Below are 18614 nucleotides of genomic sequence, written 5' to 3' on the forward strand. Positions count from 1 at the left end.
CTGATGAAGGCTGTATAGCCGCTGTTCTGAATGACTCACAACCATGTGGGACTATTCATTCTTTTGCCAGGTGCTTGAAAAGCGCCTGGACTACATTTGCTAGTACCTCTAGTAGTGACCGTAGTGGTGCAACCACTTCAACCACTTCATTACGGAAAATATCTGTCCGAGCACAAAAATAGCGTTTCGTTGTTTCTCACAAGCAAGTGTCACTGTTGCGCAGCCTAACACACACATTATATGATGGTTTCGGGTGTGACAGTACAGTACAGTACAGTACAGTACAGTACAGTACAGTACAGTACAGTACAGTACAGTACAGTACAGTACAGTACAGTACAGTACAGTACAGTACAGGGACCCCCCAGGGACAGAGGTAACTCTGTCATTTCTCAACCGTTTCGGACACGGGGCAGCTCGTCGGAACCGGCTCGCCCTCTTGGGCGTGTTCACGTGGGTCTGGAAGTTCCAGGGACCCCCACACGGAGTTGCACCACTTACTTCACACGAGTGTGATTTTTTATGATTGGCTGCCTCTAGGCTGCCTCTAAGCCAATGGGAGACTTATCCATAAAACTCAGTCTCAACGAAATAAAACCCATACTCTGAACGCCGCAACGTGAGCTGTGAGCTGAGGCAGAGGCTGCAGCACACACAATCTGATTATAGATGTTCAAAAATGGGAGCTTGTTGCACCTGGCAGGCAGTTATTATGACTGAGTCATTCTTGTTTAATGTGTTCTGCCTTCATTGATAGTACACACACTCACAGTCAGGAGTCAAGAAACGGAGAGAGAAAGTTGGGGAGCCACATGCAGTAAAGGTCGCCGGGCTCAGGAATCGAACCCGGGACTCAATGTTAGGCATCAGAGCCTATGTGGTACTTAGCTACTCGCCTTAACCATTAGGGCTAGGCTATTGGTGCCCCTGATGGACTATTCTTACACCGGTAACAACTTGCTGGTTACAAAACTCATGTGGTCTACCTCATAGCCTTGCATTCATAATCCACTCTCTAAGTAGCTGCTGCTTGCTTGCTTTACTCCAAGACTATGTTGTGTACAACTGTGCGGGAGGAGAGAGAGGAGGAGGCAGCATGGGGGGGGGGGGGGGACTCCTTTTATACTTAATTACTTCATGGTTCAACTGCTTCCACTTCTAAGCATGACAAAGAGGGAAAAAAAATGCACACGCTGGAAAGCTTGGGAATGTCACTGCTAAAGCTTTAGTAGAACTCGCGTGATTATAAGTTACAGATCCTAAAGTCTGACTTTACTAGCTCCTAGCTTACAGGCAAGTTTGTGAATAATCTGCCAAAATGATACTGAGCGCTAGACAGGGGGAAAAAAATCAATTAAATATTTTTTTCTTTATGCAATATGGTCATACGATGAAGCCTAATTTAGCCCTACTTTAACCCTTATTTAGCTCTACTTGAAAGGAGACTCACTCAAGACCTAGTTACCTAGCACACTGAGTGCAGTCCATTAAAAACGATAACTAGAGCAGTAAAGAAATGCCCCAAGCTGTGACTCTCCCTTTTATGCTGTGTTATGGCATAGCAAAGGCCAACACTGGCCCAGTATGGACTGTTGGACAAATTAAAGAGTGAAGCGGAACTAAAGGCAGTTCAACTGATGGTGTAAAAATGAAATGCTGTGGCTTGATGGACACATAAAAGATTTTCCAATGTGCAACTTGAAATGTAAACCAAATTGTAAGTGCACAGCACTGGATTTTGCGCAATCCTAGAAATCTTTGCTTTGAAAGACAACAGCAACAGCTTGATGTCTCACTGGATGTAGCCTGCGCTTCAATACTGACCAGATCATTTTTCAACTAAACGAGAAGCCCTGCTGTATCATTGATCGTGTACAAGATGTATGACTTGCATTACGACGTCTGTTCATGTATGCCTGTCAACTGTAAATGGACACATGCGATGCATCTGGGATAATAAATCTAGCCCACATCGTGGGCCTCAGCAGGTAGAACGTAAACACAGAGTATTCTCTTGCAGTCCCGCGGATCACGTTGCAGGCAACGAGGTAGTAGAACAAAAGGTGCTGGTGGCCAGGTGGCACGGCCAGCACAGGTAGAACAAAGACCCTCCTGTGCACCGAGTCCCGCCGTGCCTCCCAAAGCCTCCATCTCTGAACGCCCGGGAGATAAACACTCCCCCCTGGCCTGTGGCCTCTCGCGGAGGAGATACTGGCCACATTAATGGGGGGGAGGGAGCCTGTCTCCAAAGCCTATCAGCTGGAAACTCCAAACAAATCCTTGGGCAAGAGGCACGGAGTGCGGCTAATGCAGCAGACGATCCCATCGTCTTGGGTTTCATGGGAAAACGCCATCTATGCGTTGCTGCGCAATGCATTGTGAGCTTGTAGATCGCACTTTAGCGCGCAACACCGGCGCCTAACCAAGTACAAATCACCATTGAAGGACAAAGGTGAAAGCCGATGAGAGGCCTGCTTTTTGTCCACAACTGAATTGCAGATGTGGGGTCTGATTGACCGCCCATGTGAAGATGGATGCGGATGGGCTAGCAGTTTTCTAATCTGTTAGGTCACAAGTCACATCACATCCCATGTCCAATTGTCCAGTAAATATGTTTTTCATTTCAAGTCAATGATAAGACTCAGAGGAGAACGATTTATCACCACTGCTCTGTTACGCTACAGTAAGGTTAATCGTGGCCATCAGATTTTCCACTGGGAAAGTGTGCTGTCAGCCAATATGTACAGTAATAATTTTCAGAGGATATTTATACAGTATATACAACCTACACAGCCTCTCTCTCATTGTCAAGCAAATACTGAAGGCAAAGCAATATATTCTGATTAATGTTTTCAATGAAAATGACTTTTGCTCACGTAAACAAAAAACAGTGCTTGTCCTTCTGATTCAGTTGATTTGTGCATGTAGTGTGTTGAGTGGTCAAGTAGTGGCCAACCTCTAATAAAACTCCTGTGAACGTGTCATATTTCAGCAAAATAGCCTAAACATCTTCTTTTTCTCCTTTCCAGCAGACATTTGGTTAGAAATGGTTTAGCAGTATGTCAAAAGACACAACCGCTGCTTCTCCCACCATTAAAAAAGAAAAAAAACTCAAATGTTCCATCCATCTACAGCCAGCAGTGGGGAGAGTCATCGTTTATGAAAACTAAAATTTTAACAGTCAAATGGGATGGGGGAAACTTGGACATTATATCCATGCTGATGCGTTGAAATATAAAAATGACAAATCTCAGCGTCTGCGTCCCTGTAGGGACGCAGGCAGCAGCATACGCCAAACTCTAAAAATGATAAACCCAAAGGTGTAATCTCAGCTGCATTCTAATGCCAGGCTGTCTCAATATGAAAGAGAGATGCGTTTTGTTGTTTTAACAAATAGAGAACTGAGCCACTAATGGACGTTTTTGCCAGTGACAACATATCGTCGGCTTAGCTTAGATGTTCCACGCCTTAGTATAAGATATTATTAAAGCTCCTTGCCCTTTATGTGTTGCGCGCCCCCCCCCCCCCCCCCCCCCGGGCGTGTTCCTGGGGGTCTGGATATTCTGCTGACCTCCTGGGGACCCCCACACGGTAACTGTCATTTCTCAAAGATTTTTTCCCAAAATAATCATAATCAAATAACCCACAGTACACCACAATACAGTACAGAGCACACAATACAGTACAGAGCACAGTACAGTAACTATAACAATAAATGTATAGTTGCACCACTCAGTTCAGTGTGTGATTTTGTGTGACTAGCACAGTAGGAGGTGTGACTAGCACAGGAGGAAATACAAGCCAACGGAAATCCTGATAGGTGGTCAGTCACACACCAGCAATAATATAACGTATCATTAAGTCATCAGCAAATAATACTGTTGCAGCTTTCAGCTGCCTGTGTGGAATTTTGTTCACAATTGGTTGAAATTACACAATGGTTGCAATGGTCCAGTGGTAGCCCAACTCTATCTGGGGCCAGATGCATGAAATGCACACATAACAGTGATGGAAAATAAACTTGATGTGCTTATCTCCATGGAAACTAACACGCACTACGATGTGCATGGTATAAGTAATCAACATATGTGAGAAGAATAATAACAGTGGAATGAAACCGAGTGAGTAAATCATTCTTGATGAGGTGATGCTATAAACTCAATACTTGAGAAAAAGCATCATTTCTCTGCTGCTGTAATGATTTGCCATTAAACATTTTCTTTTTTGTAAGCAATCGGTTTGGGAGCGTACCTATGTTCCCCAGGTTCTATGTTCCCCACCATGCAACTTCCCCCCTTAGAATAAACCTAAACCTAACCTAGTAATTGTAGTAATTCTAGTAAGATTAAAAATATTTTAGCAACTTAGTCTTGGTGTTACTTTTAGTAGCAAATTCTGATTTAAACTCAGTCTTTGAACAATCCATTGAACTTTAGCCCTGCCTAGCCTACTTAAACTATCTAGTCTTAGCCAACTAAAACTTAACACTGGCATAAAATAAACTAAAACATAATTGCTCAGACTCTTCAACAATGATGGCAAAAACAAACATTCTTTGTTCTATACTTATATATACAATTGTATAGTACAAAACACTGAAGTCCTTAAACCAGAAACCTAACGCTAACCCTAAACCCTAAGGTAAGTGGGGAACATAGGGATGACCCCATCAGATTTATACTCGGTAGCATGTAAAGAATTCCACAGAGGGAATTCTACACTGGCAGCCACACTCCAATCTTTGCAGGTGGCGAGCAGACGAGATGCAAAAAAAAGAAAGATTAGCTCCAACCTGCTGTGGTTGATGTGGGTTGGTGTGCGTAGTAACAGAAAAACACTTTCAGATGTTACTTGACTTCCAGGTCAACATCACAGCACAGAAACGGATGGGCATGAAGGACTGGGTCAGCAGCAGGGTTAAAGGTCAGTCATAATGCAGTCCATGGACAACCAAGATGCAGAAGGTTCCCCGTAAAAAAGGAATTGCCAGCTAAATTTGAACGGCAGCTTTGGTGCAAAAGACAGCAACAATAACAACAAAAAGCAAAGCTTTAATGCATTCCACATTGAGGAGGAAAAACACCACAGTAAGTCACCATCTCAGAGCTTTTCCTTCACCAACTTCAAAGAAACCATACATCAGTCTCTTCTCTTTTATTCTGCAGAATGCCTCGAGGGCCGAGGAGGATGGAGGGAACTAGGGAAGGAAAGATAATCTGAGAGCGACTGTCTGCCGCTGTCTTCCCATTATCGTCTCATTGAGGGCTGCTTGCTGCCGAATGGGGGCACCTTGGTTTACTCAACAAATAGCAAACGGTTTACTGAACAAACAGAAATATGATTAGCTGTTTGTGGCAGGATGAATTCACCTTGAGGCTGAATACAGGCTCGTCTAAGTGGCGTTTGGCACACCCCCTTCTTCTAGTCTAAATTTGGGCCATGTTTTCATGTGGGCAGCTCGTGAATACAGCTATGTGAATATAGCAGCGGCTTGAATGCCTTGGCTATGTATGAAGGAGGTCAAGTAAAGGGTTTGTAAGGGATGGTAGAAACTAAAGCAAGATGGTGGATGGAGATGGATAATTAAAAGCACATTCCCCTACTAATGGATTTAATTTCCTTGTTATAATATAATTAAATCACTTAAAACTCTTTCCCTGCCACAGCCCCATCTAGTGGTTTGGCGCACAATGCCACGGTTTTCAGCCCGCACGGTCCCCATTTGAAGCGACACCACCGAAATTGACGCACTTCCGGGAACACGGAATCATGTCCGGGGCACATGTCACATACTTTTGTTCTCATCATAAGCGCTAGGGGAAAGGGTCCCACACGGTAGCGATGATTTTTTATTGACCTTGAAAAACATAGATGTCTTGTATGATCACCTCAATCTGAGCTCAATTCCAATACAAAATGTTTTTTTGTATTTTCGCCAATACGGAAGCGAAGCGTTGCCTGGTGACGCCAAGAGCCGCCATTATTAAATACTATAAACGCTTATCTCGTCCAATCTTGCCCTAGGCGATCTGTAATCATAAATGTATCTCGCCCAAAATTAAAAATTGCAATAAAATGCCTATATCCTGTGTTCATTTAACTCTGAGTGTATAAATTAAAAATATATATACCAGATTTAGCTGTACAGTAGTATCTTGACTGACATTCTTGTCTACCCTGGAATTAAGCTTTTTTTTTTCTTTCTTCCATTTATAAAAAATGCCATAAGATGTCGAAATACCACACCACAGTCTGTCCTATGTTTCTTTAAGAATATCCATCTTGCTTGGCCCGGGCGGGCCGGTTCGACTCCCGAATCCCGATCCCGACGGCCTTTACTGCATGTCACCCCCCCATCTCTCTCCCCATTTCCTGTCAGCCTACTGTCACTCTGTCCATCTATAAAAAAATAAAAAGGCTAAAGCCATAAAAAAACCAATATATATATATATATATATATATATAAATATAAAGGAATATCCATCTTGCGGCCTTCCTATTTAAACAAAAGACCGGCAACTGAGAAGGATTTACGAAGAGAACAAACAAAGACTAGACTACTACTGTACAACCCAAACTTGAAAATCACCGACTAATACGACTATAGATTTAATCGGAGAGGGCAAGGCACTATATGGGTTCTTGTTTGACAGAATCGCCAGCTTTGACAATAGATCTGTGAGAACCAGGCTCCCCCATTCAACCACACAATCCTTGCCGAGTGGCATGAAGGGCATGAATCCACCCGTCAATCACCCTCCCACCGTTCACGGGCTCTTTTCAGCTCTTTGAGGAAGGCTGAGAACGCGCTAGGCTCTTCCTGATGCACCAGGGATTTTCACATTACACTTTCATTTCATTTTTTTTCTCATTCCTGGGCCTTACCATTTTATATTGCAGACCTTACAACAAACATTTAAACTCAAGAACACAGCCCTAAAGTAGTGCCATGCCTTCTGCATTAAAGGAGTCACAATGTTACGGAGAAAACTACCAAGTTTACAGGGAAATGCCTAGCTAATTCTGCCAAAACAACAGTCAAAGCAATCATGAGCAGCAAGGGCAGTCAACATGACTGGAAAAGACATACAGCGTGTTTGTGCTGAGCGGCAACACAAGCGACACTGGGTGGGTCGTGTCGTGCGGGGAGTCGGGGACCAGACCAAACAGGCTTTTCTCAGTGCTCCCTTTCCACCCAGCAAATTTCCTCAGAGCAACATTTTGGATCTATTGCGCTGAGAAATCTTCTGTGGAAAAGCATGCTGAAAACAGGCCATTATTATAGACCAACACAGCAAACACACACAGAACTTTTTCACGCTATTTTTACCCCGATCCTCATCTTCTCGAGATGTCAATTTGAAGAGGAAATGAGAGAGTGAGCAGGCCCTTCACTATTTATATTAAAGAGCATGACACAGATAAGCCATTGGGTCTTCTGAATGATTTACTGAAGCTTTCCTTGAACTTATGAGAGCAGAGAGTGGGGGGGGGTCTGTGGTCCTGGCAAGCAGAATGGTATTCAGTCTATCTTTTAGACTAAGTTCAGAGATGACTACCTGCTGAGGCAACGTGACTCGGTCAGAGTCAACATTCTTTCCAATAGCCTAAATCAGTGGTTCCCAAACTTTTCAGCTCAAGACCCAAGAGAGAGATTTGCCCGGGACCCAAACAAGTGGAAAATAGCAGATCTACAAGTGCACAGTGCTATTTTCAATACTTCTTAATTAGTATATATGGAATTTATTATATTTGTTTGCTTGTTTGTTTCAAATGTAGGAAAGGAAAATGGGATTTTTACTTTTTATGGGTCATGAGACATGACCCATAAAAATCGGTCTTTGACCCAAAAATGGGTCCTACTCCTGACCAACTGTTTGGGAAACAGTGGCCTAAATCATAGGCGTGGCTTGTTCAATGACTATGGCCAACCAACTGTGACAAAAAGACTCATGCTACGATTAATTATTGTATCCACAAAAAGTGTAGCCTATCTTTTGAACTGTTACCACAGCTCCACAGGGCCACTTTTCTACCATGCTACTTAACCAGAGCATTCTACAAATTCTTATACATTTAACTATTATAGGGTTCCTTCCTTGAAAGGCTTAGCTATGTAATGGGTAGTGTGATTACACCTAATGTAATGTGTAGTGTGCAAAACGTCTTGATGACACCTCTCCAGAGACAGAAATTAAGTGAACTGAAACAAGAAGGATCAGAGCTGAGCTTATTATAAAACCATGGCACTGACTGAGTTAGAACATTTAATAGTTTACCGGAGCTGCAGTACAATTTCAGACCTGGCACCGCACAGCAGACTTGGACCTCTAGACGAGGAGACGCAGCAGAACAGCGACTAGGGGGGAGGGGGACGCAGGTGGCGAGGAAGTAGGGAGGAAGGTTAAGAAAGCAACTTCTGACAAAGCAGAAGATTTGTGGGACAGACAGATTACCAGCCATTAGTCCCATGTGCAAAAACAATCATGGATAGTTCTTGTACTTCACCAGCCCAGAGACGAGCAGACCACCCCCCCCCCCCCCCCCCCATCCACTTCAACACTTCATCCATGTCCCTTTCCTCTGCCTTTTCCCCTGTTCTCCCACAGGAGCAACGCTGGTTGGTAAAGATATCAAAATGAATGGTGCGTGAGAGGAAAAAGCAGAACAAAATTAGAACAGTCCCTCTGCTCACTCGGAACTGCAACAGCCACAATACCCCAAGTGTGTCTCTATTACTAATCATATTCATAATATAGGCCTAGCTTTATATTCTTATTCAAATGTGCAGAGAACACTCGGGACAGACTGTGTTTCTTCAACATCTACATGATATGACCATCTGCTGATTCTTCTCAGCTGGCAATTTTGCTTCCTACCAGAGCTAACATTAGTGGTGGATATTGTTTGCAATCTCACGAACGATAGATATGTATCACGATACAGAGGCCACATACAATATAGATATAGCGATATATCTCGATTAAACATTTACTCAAAATAATGGCCATGTTGCACAAATACAATAAAGCACTTTCAGGCCCGCAGAGATCTTTAAATTAAAATAAATGTCTAAACCTCCTAACAAGGGGTCTGGGAAAGTGCACTGCAACTCCCAAGGGGGGATTTGATAACGTTAAACAGAGGTACGTTTGGCAACACGGCGTCACCCAGAAAATTCATGCCGTTAATTGCTGTATCGATACAGCAGCCTCTCGATCGATTCACCTATCGTCCTGATTGTCGATCGATCGATAAATTGAATACACCGCTAGCTAACATTGTCACGTCATATGTCACTCCCTCATATCAAGGTGTAGCACAATGTCCGATACATTTGACGGATATCCTGAAAGCTTCATATGCAGTACACTATAGTGAATGTTGCAACTAGTACACTTGTCTTCTCTTGAGCCTTGAAACTACTGTAATGCACACATGCGAGCATGGATTTCCTTTTGGGTTTGAGTAAAATGGTGACGCCCCCTTGGCTTGGCAAGCTACATCCGACACTTTTTCCGACACATACAGTACCCCATAGAAGGTACAATATACTATATGGCCAATGTATGGCTCATGTAATGACAGTAGGAGCTCTAAAATTCTATACCCGCAGCCGATTCAAAAATGAAGAAAATATGGTGTTAAATGGAATAATAGCAAGATCTATGCATGCAAAAACAATTCCATCCATATCCTTCACTCCTGCTAAGAGAGCTAACAGATCCCGATGTTCCCATCCCGAGTATTGCAAGCCTAAACTCCTCTGCTGTATGCTTTGGAAAACAATCTTATGAGATTACATTCCTTTTTTGTCAACAGGAGGCAGCATGTGTTGAAGTGTGTGTATGTACAGGACTAGTAGCAGGGCACCCTGCCAATGGCAAATCCACTGCTCTCTTCAAAGGCTACAATTTGGGATTAACATTCAAATGAATGACAGCCTTTTAGAGGCTTGAAGAAAAATGCAATTAATTAAAAAAAAAATACACCTTCAACAATTTTGCTACACAGCCCATTTATGTTCAACAAATGTGACGTTACAAAGTCAAGTCATATATACAGAACAGACTACTGTTATTACAAAACTGTCTATAAATGTACCAGAGTAGCAATGCCTGAAGAACAGACCCCCCCTTGGCCAGGGGGGATTCAGCCCTTCGGCAGAATGCTAAATGTTTGGTTTCCGATGGAGGAGACGCGAGTTCAACGAACCCAGGTGGGAACATAAACATGGTGTATATCCAAATACACCAGAGAGAGTCTGAATTAACTGCAATATCAAGAAGCATTTGACACAAGCAAATAGTTTGAAAAGTTTGAAATCAAATCCCTTCAGCTGTATATCTGAGGAGACAATTACCCTCATGTCGTGAGGCTAATTTAATATACATATTAAAAACATTTGACCAATTGTCACCAAACGCAAAATCCAAGAACATTGCTCTGTCTAAGAGACAATAAATTACCACTCTCCTTTGGGTCCTTGTCCAAGTTGTCTGGGTTTTTCTAGTGTATATGTTACTGTAATGTTGATATTTGGCTTTCAGATTCCCTGACTCCTAAAAGTTAATCTCTGCACTTGTGTTGGTTGAAGGTAAGCAGAGCCACACAAGGCTGCTAAGACCTCTGCTGCTTTTAATATCACTGTTTGTTTTAGTTGCCGGCTGCAACAGAACTCATGTGAAGGATGACAAAAGCCTGATGATTAAACCAGAAAAGTTGTAACTCCTCCTATACTAGTCATAAGAAACTGCCACACAAAAATCCAATACCAGGGCCTAGATGCTATTGAATCAAATTTAAAGAGCTTGTAGGTGTTATATGGTAGGGTGCAATCTAGAGTTATGACCCAGGCAGTGTACTTTAATTTCTAACAGTGCGATATATGCATCTAAAATACATCAATAAGTAGGTCATAGCATGGGTTAAAAGAATGGCATATTTCCCCAGCCAGGTAGGTGTTCATTAGGTTCATTATTGACAATCATGAGCCAGATAAAAAAATATGACTCTGAACTCTAATAATAATAATAATAATAATAAAACTTTATTTGTATAGCACCTTTCATGACATGAAATGCAGCTCAAAGTGCTTTACAGAACAATGGAGAATAAAAGAAAAGCAAGACAACGACAAAAAACAAGCAGTAATGCAATACAGTGAGGACATGAATAACAAAAAATAAAAAATAAAAAATAAAAGATCAATTAAAAGCAATGTTGTAGAAGTGGGTCTTGAGCTGAGCTTTAAAAATGTCTACAGAGGCTGCCTGACGAAGGTACAGTGGGAGCTTGTTCCATGCCGACGGCCCGTAGAAGCAAAAAGCTGCTTCCCCGTATTTTTTTGTTGCCATTTTTTTAGGCAAAGCGAGCAGGCCAGCAGTGGAAGACCTTAGGGGGCGGTTTGGGACATATTTAGGCAGGCAGTCATGTAGGTAGGAAGGTGCGAGACCATTGAGAGCTTTATAGACAAGTAAAATCATTTTAAAATCAATCCTAAAAACAACCGGAAGCCAGTGCAGTGATGCCAAAACTGGAGTAATATGTTCTCTCATCTTAGTTCTAGTTAAAACTCTGGCTGCTGCATTTTGGACAAGTTGTAATCTGTCAGTTGTTTTCTTATCAACGTCTTCATCATAGTCTTCATCATCGTCATTGAATAACAATCTTTCTTCCATTTTTTCCAGTTCTTCCAATGTCATATCCTTGAGGAACTTCATGCTCTGAGATTTCTTCTCCACCCGGGGACGCTGTGGCTTCATGCTCTCGGCGGCCTCAGTATCTTCTCCACCAGGGGACGCTGTGACTTCATGCTCTGTAATTTCTTCTCCACCAGGGGACGCTGTGGCTTCATGCTCTGTGTTTTTTTCTCCACCAGGGGACGCTGTGACTTCATGCTCTGGGATTTCTTCTCCACCAGGGGACGCTGTGGCTTCATGCTCTGTGGTTTTTTCTCCACCAGGGGACGCTGTGACTTCATGCTCTGAGATTTCTTCTCCACCAGGGGACGCTGTGACTTCACGCTCTGTGCGTTTTCCTCCTCCAGGGGGCGCTGTGTTTTCTCCCCCAGGGGGGCGCTGTGACCCCACGCTCTGCGTTTTCCTCCACCAGGGGGCGCTATGACTTCACACTCTGTGAGTTTTCTTCCGCCAGGGGGCGCTGTGACCCCACGCTCTGTGCGTTTTCCTCCACCAGGGGGCGCTGTGACTTCACACTCTGAGTTTTCTTCCGCCAGGGGGCGCTGTGACTTCACGCTCTGTGAGTTCTGTTGTCTGTCATTTAACTGATGTCAACAAGACAGGGACCCAACCTGAGCCTGATATCCCAAAATGAACCTGTTTTAATTTGGACCCGAGACCAGGCAAAACAGCCCAAGCAGGCAGGACAAAGCTGGCCTCTCTGGATTCCTTTACAGAGTAACAACAAATGCACAAACAGTAGGTCTCTATAGCAGAGATACTCCCCAGCTGCTGTTGGCATCTTTAAGATGACGCTGGTCTTCCTACCCGTCAACTTGTAGGCGTTTTTATGTTTTTTGCTGGTGCACTGCTATTGTATTATAGCAGGGTTTCTCTGTCCATGGCATGCATACTTTTATAGCCACAACGTAACAGTCGGGTACTAGGACATTTCTCCATACAGCCTGGGGGGCTCTGAACAAAACCTCAAGAGAGGCCCTGGCCGGCATACACAGGGGAAGATCAAAAACCATCATCAAAGACTGCTATGGGAGAAGACAAAGTGGGTCTCTACTTTAATAACTGTTACATTACAGAAACATGCAGGGGAAAGGCAGAACAAATTCTGGGATCTTGGGAATCTGCTCACCATCGTTAATTTCCAGAGTCAGCAGCGCAAAACTATATTTTTATAAACTTTATACTAGTAGCACACAAAACCTATGGCCAAAGAAAGAGATGACAACATAGACCAGTGCAAAAGTGAGTTACTTTGCACCAAGGGCCCCATAAAGAATGCATCATCCTGTCACATGCCAAGTGATTCATTTTACAACTATGCCCTTATAGGGCATGTCCTACCAGGAGTTAAAGAAAATACTCAACTGCTGCCACATTGAATGAACATTTCCCAGTTTCTTGACGTAAGCATATTCTGAAAGCCAAGGCTTCTGCTTCAGAAATGTTTAAAGTGTTAAATTTGCAAGCATCTTACAACAGTTTGGACCTGCTAGAATACTTGGAAGGAGTTGGCACAAATACAAAATGAACAGAAAAAATTAAATAAAATAAACATATGTAGGTAGTCCATCTCACTGTAGTCTGTAAAATTACTCAGACTGCTCCTGAAAATAAATAAAAACATGGCTGCAGAATGCCGATTACAATCTGTAAAAATAATTTACAGAGCCTTGGGGACCCCAGAGAGAGGAAGAGGAAATGTCTGAGAGGGGTAGGATGAATGCATCAAGTCCACTGAAGCCAGGGTTTGATTTTGTTTTATAATTAAATTGGATATTTAATTATTTATCATATCAAGACGCAACTGTATGCTGTGAGTAATGAATGCTTTGGCTGATACAGGAAGAAAAGACACAACCATATAGGAATTTAACATCTTATGACAAGTATTTATCATGCATGTACAATTGTACATATCTTCCTGTTTTGAGTACAGGGCTTTAGTGATTAGCCTCTCGCCAGCCCCACACGACACAGTCTTCGACAGACATGAAGAGGCACTCCAGAAGAGACTGCGCTATCATATTGCATATTGTCTTCGATGACCCCGTTTCAAAAAGCCCCAATCCTTAAGACACAGAACAAATAGCTACTGACAAAGACTGGAACCAAAATGGCCCCATCCAAGCGTTTTGTTATTGGGGGGAGGGGGGGGGGACGACGACACAGTTGCACAGTTGAGGAAGAACAACTCCATAGCTCTATTAAAAAGTTGCATACAATAAATATCATCTTCTTGATTGACTTGAGGACATCAAAGGCCTGGACAATAAACAAAACAGACAGTGTATATGCTGTTTGACAGGGCTGTATGAGAAAAAGTCAATGGCAAATTGCGGCTAGTTACCAGCCTGCCATTAATTTAATGGCAAGATGGCCACAGTCTGCATAAGGTCAATGGGGATGGGGAGCACAACTTCCTGTATATAAATAAAATGTACCATGTCACACTGGATAACAATTGTCACACGTCAAGGATTTTTAGCTTGGCTTCTGGTGATATCAGACTGTCCACCACTTGGTCCAAAACAACAAAAGCGACTGGCGGCAGTGGTGGCACTGGCATCAAATTTGCTGTGCACCCTCAAGCTCCCAGAAAGATGAACCCTACTGGTTTTGGTGACCCCATGGGCTCTCCTCTAGCACAGTGTTTCTCAACCTATGTACCGCGGCACTTTACTGTGCCTTTGAAATCTCCAGGTGTGCCTCGAGATTTTGACCAAAAGTAACACTAGCCCTCCCCCGAAAGCGATAGATAGGCTATTGTTGCGTCGTTGTTGTTGTCACACGTCTAAATAGACATGCGAAAACAACATGACGACGGAACAATAGACTCTTCACTCTTAACGACCATCGGCCATAGAAATGTTAATCGCCTGGCAACTTTACTGTATAAATGGGGCACAGCACAGACATTTCGCTCCCTCCAGAAAGACACCACCAGAACCCGACAGCAGCACACACAGCGCCGCCGAGTCACCTCCACCTGACGACGGCACAGCAACAACAGCGGCTACTAACGCAACGCCTACAAAGAAAGCCCCTGCCAGACTGTACCGCGATGATTACATGAAGTTTGGATTCACGTTTACTGGGGATAAAACGTACCCGATTCCGCTGTGTATAGTTTGTGGATTCAAGCTTGCAAACAGCGCATGGTTCCGAGTAAACTGAAGCGCCACCTTCATACCAATCATGATGAACTCGCTACGAAGGACAAACACTTTTTCGTGAGCTTGAAAGAAAAAAAGGAGAAAGACACAACGAAGCAGGCAAGTCTCTTGATACTTGAAAGAATATCCAGCCATCACAGCCAGCGCAATGGCAGTGCTGCTCCCCTTTTCCACAACCTACCTGTGAGCTTAGCTTTTCAAGCCTGACTTGAAAATGAAGAGCTCCGTGTCTGTTTGTCCAGCATCCAGCCAGGATAAAAACTCTTTGTTCAGGAAAACAAGCTCAAGGTTCACACTAAGACAGAACTTGTCAAAAATATTTACTTTTCTTTTTATCAATTGTTTTTTACGATTTTCTTTGTACAAAAGTGCTCAAGTTTAAGACCATTGTATTGTGGCAAAAGATTTTTGTTCTTGTTTTTACAACTCCTTTTTTTATTTAGAAGTATTACTTTGCATTGACAAATTGAACATGTGTGTGCTACATTTTGTATGAGTTTTCAAAAATAAATTGGTGAAACTGAGGCACTGTCTCTGTCCTTTTCTTTCTCTTTTAAGTAATTTGACGAGTGCTGTCATGTGTGTTTTTAAAAGTATATTGGGTTCATATATATATATATATATATATATCATATATTATATATACAGTATATACACACACCATATATCTAGGTGTGCCCCGAGATTTTTAGGCTATGAAAAGTGTGCCCCGGGACAAAAAAGGTTGAGAGACACTGCTCTAGCACAACCCTTTAGCACAGCCTCAAGGGGTCACTATGCTAGCAAGGCTTTTTACACCGTCTTGTTTTCTACCAAAATAATACAGATGACGGGTTGATTTAACAAACTAATTCTGTACAACGTATCTCAATGCTTTGAAGGTTTTATAGTGAATTATTAGTTACCAGCCCCCTGGTCTGTGAGAAGCTGCTCATAGTCTCATACCAGAGCTTCTTTTCTCAAGGAAGAAATTGTACGTTAGTGCTGGGCACTGGCACTCAGTTATGACTAGTTTTAAACTGCACCTCCCTCAGTCATGACATTAAACCCTTTATTAACAACTCATGACCAATCACGGTGCTGCTCTGGCTGTGCCCCAGACCACACTCCACAGTAGGAAGGCTATTAGACTGTGTACAAGAGAACACAACCATTAATTCAACCATTGTCAAAGCACACCTGAACTTACGATACCCCAAGCATAATAATAATGAAAATTTGACAATCTAGAGTGGCCATGAAACAGTGGCTTATTTTTATGATCTCAAGTTCAGCATGGGGTTTGAAAATATAAATGTACTTTAATCTCTCTTAACTATTTCCTTCTGTGGGCAAGCAACAAAACCAAATTGTATAACAGCCTTGACCTCAATTACAGGCCTATTGCCCATTTGTTTTAAAATGTCAGATTGACTATGAAAATAAAAATAAAGGAAACACAGAGAATATGTGCCTTCACAGAACACTGAGCCTCCAAGGACTGACAAAACATCTCAGATGCGATGCGGCTTGGCATAAAAGCATGAAGAAATCTGTTTTAGGGATGCAACACCATTTTCCCACAAGAGATTCCACCATTTAGTGTTTGGTTGATGGTGGAAAACACTGTCTCAGGCGCCACTCTGAATCTCCCATAAGTGTTCAATTAGCCTGAGATCTTGAGAACTAAATGAGACATAGTTTAAATCATTATGTTCAAAAAACCACCCAGAAACCACTCACTCTATTGATTCTAAGGGGAGTGGGGGGGTATTAGTTTATTTAAAAATACTTTGACTGTTGTTTTATTAGCTAGTGTTTACACAATGGGGACGTTGGCGAGAGCTAGCAAGATAAAGTTGGTTGAGTCCATATTACACAAAATAATAGCTTTGTTATGGTAGCTACATGATCTATGGCCAGTGAGTATTTCAACATCTGGTTGGCAGAACATTTCAATTTGATTGCCCAGTGCCCACACAGTAGGTGTGAAATCAACATGGGTCTCAGTCCAATAATATGAAGGCATCATAAAAGCAGTTTCCTTTCTATTAGCAATTCAATAAATATATTCTCACTTCTCACGCCATACTTATTGGTGCTGGGACAGGTGTGCTGGCTGTTATCCAGTCTGAGCAGTGTGCATTAGCAGGGTTGTCAGAAATGTTACACAAATGGAAACAGAATGTCCAAGTCCAAGATCATCACAGCAATCCTTCCAATACATTACGTTGAAGTAGTTGAGTTGCTGTGTGTGCAGTCATCATGACAACGGCCTTTTAATTGTATTCACATTTCTCCTGACATTTGAGTGCCTGGGACTTACTGTTTTTGCCGTTCAGAAATTAAGCTGTTGCCAAAAGCCAAGTATTCAGAATAACATCTTGACATGTAGTGGTCTTTCTCAACCTAAAAGCGTCTGATGGTTCAATAACGGTTCAACAATGGAGCATTTCATGCCACATGAGGACCACAACATCTCTGGGTGATCAATATCATCCCAGGATGCATTTCATTCCTCAGGGGAAGAATGCACAAATGACTACAATGTTATGGGCATATAATTTGTTGCAGTTGCAGCCATATCCCAAGGCTGTCTACATAACCAGATATTCATCCAATTAAATAGTTCTAAAATAGCATCTCAAAGACTCAAACAGTGCTTTCCACCTCTATTGAGCCCATATTGCTCACTCACAGTCTATGTTGTGATATCACAATGTCTATGTTATCAGTGATTGAAAATGGAGGGAACCAGACCTCCCCCAGCAGCAGGTCAAATAGTAGTCACTATAATTTGATGACATTTACACAAATTCTATCTTAATTTTGGCTATAGTCTGAGCTCTTTTGGAATTTGGATACCATGATTCATGTCCCTTGATGGTCTGGAAATGTCATTAGGTATTTAGATATCAAGTTCAGTATTTGGCTAAAAGTCTGTTCGTTGAATGTACAAACCTACAAGAGAAAGACTGCTGCATTTATAAAGAAGACGCCTTAGGCTGCCCCAAACCACAGTAGGCCATATTCTCTCTCACACAAATGGTCACCGTCTAAAAATCATATGCTTCTTATTACAGTAACAAGTTACTTAAACCCCTTTGTTTTTCTTAAATCCCACGATTACATTTCCATAGACTACAAGCTAATTTCACTGCTATCCATGTTGCCATGGAAACAGGCATCAACACACACTGAACACAAGGAAAACATTAATTGGATGACATGGATTAAGCTCAAGGCATGGAACACATGTAGTCCATATCCTATCAAGACTGGAACTTAAACCTGGCCTGACAATGGTCTACTTGTTTAGACCAGCTGTGGGTCAGGAGTCAGAAGGACAGATAGCAACAGTTCAAGATCCTTCTAATATAATTTAGCAATTGTCTGTGTCTACATTTTAGTGATTGTTTAGGAGTATATGTAGCCATTTCTGGGTTTTTCGGATTACTGATAAGACAAATGCAGCACATAAATTACAGCGATTACTAGTTTTTTGGACCTTTGCTATACATCCACCTCTTCGCCTCCTCCTTCGTACAGACATGCTGCCCGGTCCACAGCGAGTCAGCAGGCTGACACATGGGATAAGAGAACGCCAAAATGACATCACATGCTTCCTCACAATCAAAAACCAAATATACAAATACCATTAGCATAATAGCATCAGTACAGTTTGGAGAAAGTAAAACCAGTGAGCAGATTTGCACGAGGTAAGAGTAAGAAATCATTATAAGAATGATGGTAATAATAA

General features: G+C 42.4%; 1 protein-coding gene across 2 annotated transcripts in view; it reads right to left on the bottom strand.

Annotated features, from left to right (window-relative positions):
* The window catches only part of ryk (receptor like tyrosine kinase), a 58771-nt gene that overhangs the window by 39205 nt on the left and 952 nt on the right, over positions 1 to 18614 (bottom strand). The gene's annotated exons all lie outside the window — the stretch shown is intronic.

Source organism: Protomyctophum parallelum (genome assembly GCF_964188405.1).
Source record: "Protomyctophum parallelum genome assembly, chromosome: 6".
Taxonomy (NCBI): domain Eukaryota; kingdom Metazoa; phylum Chordata; class Actinopteri; order Myctophiformes; family Myctophidae; genus Protomyctophum; species Protomyctophum parallelum.